A 6,311-nucleotide genomic window follows, 5' to 3' on the forward strand; every position below is an offset into this window, starting at 1 on the left:
ATAGATAGATAGATAGATAGATGACAAATAAGCACATGACCAGGTGTTCAAAATCATTATTCACTAAGGAAATGCAAATTAAAACCACGATGAGATACTACTACATCCCTATTAGAATGGCTAAAACTAAAAGGTCTGACCATACCAAACACCAGAGAGAATGTAGAGGAACTGCAATGCCCATACGCCATTGGTGGGAAAGTAAAATGGTGCAGCTACTTTGGAAAACAATGCGCTAGGTTTTTAAAAAGCTAAATATACACCTACTATATGACCGAGCCACTCCAATCCTAGGTATCTGCCCAAGAGAAATGAAAGCGTATGTCTACACTAAAAAACTTGTATATTTACGAAAACCCGGAAGTGACTCAAATATCCATCAGCAGGTGAATAAATAAACAAATCATGGTATACCCATAATGGAATACTACTCAATGATAAAAAGGAATAAACTACTGTAAATGCAAAAACATAGATCAATTTCAAAATAAATATGCTGAGTGAAAGAAGCCAACCAAAATAGAGTAGATGCTGTATGACTACACTTACAGAAAATTCTAGAAACTGCAAACTGACTTATATAGTGACAGAAAGGAAATCAGTGATTGGGAGACATAAGGATGTTGTAGAAGAACAGAAGAGAGAGTACCAGGAGTTTAAAGAAACTCTGAGGGAAAATGGATATTTTCATTTTCTTGATTATGATAATGGTTTCACAGGTATATTCATATATCATATGTATGTTTTAAAAACATACAGTTATATTTGTTGATTATACTTCGTTAAGACTATTTAAAAATACCATAGCCACCTACTGCTTCTTCCATTTAAAAATGTGTAAGGGCCACCTGGGTGATTCAGTTGGTTGGTTAAGCATCTGGCTCCTGGTTTCAGCTCAGGTCATGATCTTGTGATTTAGTGAGCTCAAGCCCTGCGTTGGGCTCTGTGCTGACAGTGTGGAGCCTGCTTGGGATTCTCTCTCTCTCTCCCCTCCTCTCTCTCTGCCTCTCCCCTACTTGCACTGGCTCTGTCTCTCTCAAAATAAATAAACTTAAAAAAATACTATAAGACTATCCATGTATTAATCAAGTAGATTAAATATTAAAAATGTATTTGAAGCCTCCTCAATATACCTCTTGCACATATTACAAGACCTAACCACCTCCTTGCTAAGGAGGACCTGCAGGTATCTCAAAATCCCATACTTCCCCTTTGTGAGTAAGTACATAAAAGAAATGATATGTAGAACAGGGGCTTAGTCATTCCCCAGAAATTCTTTTGCCATCATCATGTGACATCAAGTTCAAGTACCTTCTGTGCATAGTGGTGAATAGAGAGCCTTCTAACCACACGGGCCTCCTCTTCCCTCAACAGGAACATGTCTGCATTAACTCCAGTGCTGTCCAGCCTCGGCCGGGCTTTCCTCCACAAGCAGGCATGCGAGGCAGAGATGACTCTGAGCTCAAATACATGCATGGCCTCTTTTTACTTCCCAGCTGACTGCCGGTCTCTTCACATCTGCTTTATTACTCTAGGGTGTCCCTCTTTTCATGCATTATATACTCCCTGTTGGAAACGGCAATGTGTCTCCCAGAAAAGAAGAAAATTCAGCCCATGAGCAGTACGGTGGGAAGTAAACGCACTCACAAGTCCCAATGTTATCTTAGTAACTGCGTTTCTCCACATTCTGCAATAGTACAAGAAGAAGAGCCTTTCTCCACAACGGTATGACCCAAAAACATCAAAGAATCAGTTCGGGCTGAAACGGGAAGAATATACTCTGCCTGAAGATTAATGGCTGGAAGCAAAATAAATAGGAAAATATAAGTAGTAAGGCCTTTCACAGAAAATCTCGGAATGTAAAACTCTCCAAGACTTCAGAGACCACCGTGTTCAAGACCCCTGCTTTACAAACAGCGGACCGAAGCCACGACTCTTTATCGTGTTCTATTTTTTAAATGTTCTAAATCTCTACAAGGTCAACAGAACATGGCCGTATTTATCGTGGCCTTTCAGTTCTTTGCCAATGGCTTTTCAAAACTTTACAACTGCAGAACAATGAGCTTCAAAACAGAGACGGTGGGATGGTCTCAATCAGCAGGGCTAATGTGAGCAATCTGTAAAGACGAATTACATTTTATCCTATTAAGGGATGAACGAGCAACTGATCCTGGGGTAAGTTGTCTGTTTTCCTGGCCAAGAAAAAAGGACCAGTTACCCCCCCTTCTGCCATTTCACTGCTAGCACCACACACGGATAATCCAGTGGCAGATTACCAATGACTCCCTGTACAGCCCTCAAACTCCCTGCGTCCACAAATCAGAGAAGCTGATGTCCATGTTGGTTATGAGGGTCTAATGGGATCAAATGTAAGTGTGATAAATAACCCCTCTATCAACACAGTCATAGAGTGATCTTTCCAAAGTAAATGTGTAATCATGACTCTCCTTTAAAATCCTTAATAGTTCATCAGTACTTTGGGATGAAGTTCAATCCCGATTTCTCTATACAAAGTCCTTCACAATCTGTATCTTCCCTATCTTCCTAGCCTCCTTTTCAACCTTCACCATTACCATTCTCCATCCTAGCCCTGCACTCTGAACTCCAATCAAATGTTTGAAATTGTCCAGTTAAGCCTTACTCATGCTTTCACAGCTTGGCTCATTTGGGTCCCCCATCCTTGAACGTGTCTCTCCTCTTCCACCCTCCCAAGTCTGCCTTAATGAGTGCTCACTCATCTGTAGTAAGAAGCTTCCTAAAGATCTTCACCTGGTATTCATGTCTGTGTGGCACTCTCTCCCCTTCAGTGTAGACTGAATCTAGTGACTTGCTTCTCATGAATAGAACATGCAAAAAGTGATGACAGGTCCCTATGAAGATCAGGTTATAAAAGACTGTGACTTTGGTCTTACATCCTCTCCCTGGCTCTTCCTTGCTAGCTCACTCTCATGAAGCAGCTGCCCTGTGGGAGACGTCCCATGGAGAGATCCACAGGGCAGGAAACGGGGGGAAGCCTTCAGCCAGAAGTCAGTGAATAACTGAGGTGGTCAGTCCAACAGCGTGGGAAGAACCAAGTTTTTCTAACAAGTATGTGGGCAAGCTTGGAAGCGGATCCTCCCCCAAATAGGGAGGCTGACTGCAGCCCAGTCGAGGTGTAGACAGCAGCCTCATAAAAAACTCTGAGCCAGAACCACCCCATCACACATGCCCAGCCTCCTGACACACAGAAACTATGATAAATGTCTGAAGCCACAAATGTTGGGCATAGATGGTTTATACATCATCTCCTGACACTCCATTCCTAATACCCACCAGACAAGGAAGATTTGACTCCTCTCTCATGGCCAACTAACCATCTGCCAGCCATGTGCTTCTCTTGAACATTGGAAACAGGTCTTTTCATCTTTTAAATCCCAAAATCTCAACATGGAACATTGAAGGATTTAGTAAATATTTGTGAGCTGATAGATCGAGCAAATTAAATAACAACCTAGATTCAGAGTTGAGATTTAAAACAAAACTGATGACTCAAATTTGTTTTCTTCCAAATATAAAGGACTAGTCTGGGAGTTGTCAGGGTAGCAAAAATCCCTATGAGAGGTCTCTTTTTTACTCAAGGACAACTCTTGCTGACCAAATCATTCAGTGTGAAGGATGTTTGAGGCGACTCTTTCTGGGTGACGCAGAAACTCAGTTAAACTGCAAGTAACTCAGGGGTGCCTGGGTGGCTCAGTTGCTTGAATGTCCAACTCTTGATTTCAGCTCAAGTCATGATCTCACAATTCGTGAAAGTGAGCTCCACATCAGGCTCTGCCATAACAGCGTGGAGCCTGCTTGGGATTCGCTGTCCCCCTCTATCTCTGCCCCTCCCCTGCACTCACGCATTTTCTCCCTCCCTCCCTCTCTGTCTCTCTCTCAAAATAAAGAAACATTTTTTAAAAATGGAAGTCAAACAAGCTAAACATCCTCAGAGATAAATCACTCACTTGAGATAAGGAAGAAGTACCTACTAACCTACTTTGTCTCTTCATAACTGCTTGAAGGAGGTCCCTTCCAAAAGGAAGAAACCAGAGGGGTATTAGCCCTTTCTCAAGAACAATGTCACAATGCAGGAATCTAAGAAGGATTCTAGTTATGTTTTCAGAAGGGAATTACAAAATAACTTACCAGTGACTGTGTTTACTGTATCCACCTGCTATGTTGGCTTCACATTCTGAAGAGTACTAACATTCATAAAATCAAAAGCCCCTGGATTTGTCTTTCAGGAAACAGAGTATGTCCAGATCATGGGCCACTCTATTGCTCATGGATCTCTTTTAGCTACAGAGAGGCTGAAAAGATTTAAAAAGATGGAAAAGCCAGCAAATTTTCTGAGGCCAGCTGCAAGGAAGGAAAGTAAAAATAATCAAATGCACTCTTTGAGCTCTGCTATCTACCACTGTTACCACACCAATCCTATGCCACCAAGTTAACAGCTTTTTCCGACGTTATGGTTTCAGAATCCAAGGTGCGGGGGAATTAAGTAATTTGTCTTAGGTTACACAGCTGATAAACAATGGGATGGTGACGCCAGCAGTCAAAGGCTTCGATCCCATATTCATTGCTCTTACCCTGTACATAAGGGGCCGACCTAGACTTTAATTCACTTTTACTTTACTTTAACAAGCACCGATGAGCATCATTCACATGCCAGGCCCTTTGCCAAGGGACACAGAATGAGATGTGGTGCTGGGGTAGTATAGTGTGAGACCAGCACCCACAATGAATTTCCTGCTGGTAGCCGCCCTTGTATTTGAGGAATTTTTATTTTTAGCTGATAGTTTTTCCAGTATTTTCTAAACATTTTCTTCCATATCCCTGTTGCAAGAGAACAAGTATTCTAGCACAGACAAGATTCATTTTGGCAAGTGTAGGAATGGCAAGCTGACAGAATACTTGAGTTAATGACGCTTCCAACAATCAGATCTATTCAGTAACTTACTTCATGGTACAGTCTGTGTCCCAAACAATATGCTCACTTGTCTCACACTTCTCTACAGGGAACACAACACTTGGTAGCTTAGGATTTTTAAGTCTAAATAATATCAATATGTAATTAAACATCTACAGGCTTCTAAATATATAGGTGTTGAGTAGCCTCAATCCCTCTCCATCCCCATTACACGAATGTAATGCTATGTGTTCAATAAACAGTAGTTGATGGGGGCGCCTGGGTGGCTCAGTTGGTTGAGCATCCGACTTCAGCTCAAGTCATGATCTCACGGTCCGTGGGTTCAAGCCCCGCATCGGGCTCTGTGCTGACAGTCAGCTCAGAGCCTGGAGCTTGCTTCAGATTCTGTATCTCCCTCTCTCTCTCAGACCCTCCCGTGCTCACGCTGTCTCTCTCTCTCTCTCTATATATATATATATATCTATATATCTATATATACAGATATATATAGATATATATCAGAAATAAATAAAACATTAAAAATTTTTAACAAAAAACAAAAAACAGTAGTTGGTGATTTAATGTACCAGATGCTGCAGTTGTGTCCTTCACATATTATCCCAATATTTTCACAGGGCTTCACTAGCCCTGTGACACAGATTTGAATATATCCAATATGTAATTATCTAACCATATTTGGCACCTATAATGTGTCAGGCCCTGTGCTAAGCATCAAACATGTGTTCTCACATATTCATTCATTTGGTAATTATTTATGGAGAGTTTATTATAATCCAGGGCTGGGGTTAGCCCCTTAGGATACAAGAGCAAGCAAATGGAATAGACAGGGCATTGTCTTCACTGAGCTTGCTTTCTAGGTGGGTGGGTACAACAATAAATAAGAAAATAAATAATAAGATAATCACAGAGTATGATAGTACAGAGAAGAAAATAATTAAAGAAATTAAAATAGAAGAAAATAGTTAAATGAAGAGAGAAAAATGCATGGAGAGGGGAACTCTACCTTGGGAATCATGGTAGCCTACTTCTGTCAGAGAAGGCTCTGTGGGATGGTAAGATCCAAGCTGAGACCTGAAGAGCATGTATGAGACAGCCATGGAAAGACCTGAAGGAAAGTGTACCAGGCAGAGAGAGTGGGTGACCTGAGATGGGAAAGAGCCCAGCTTCCTAGGTGAGCAGAAAAGACCCTAGAGGTAGGATTGCCCAAGTTGAGTCTAGAAAGGTAGGTGGGAGTCAGATGATGTCAGTTCAGGGCAAGGAATTTCGATTCTGTTTAAACCTACATGGAAGCACTGACTGCTTTCAGCAGAGGCATGGTTATGACCTGATTTGTAATTTTTAAAAATGATTCTGGTTGCTA

This window comes from Crocuta crocuta, unplaced genomic scaffold (assembly GCF_008692635.1).
Source record: "Crocuta crocuta isolate KB4526 unplaced genomic scaffold, BGI_CrCroc_1.0 scaffold204, whole genome shotgun sequence".
NCBI lineage: Eukaryota > Metazoa > Chordata > Mammalia > Carnivora > Hyaenidae > Crocuta > Crocuta crocuta.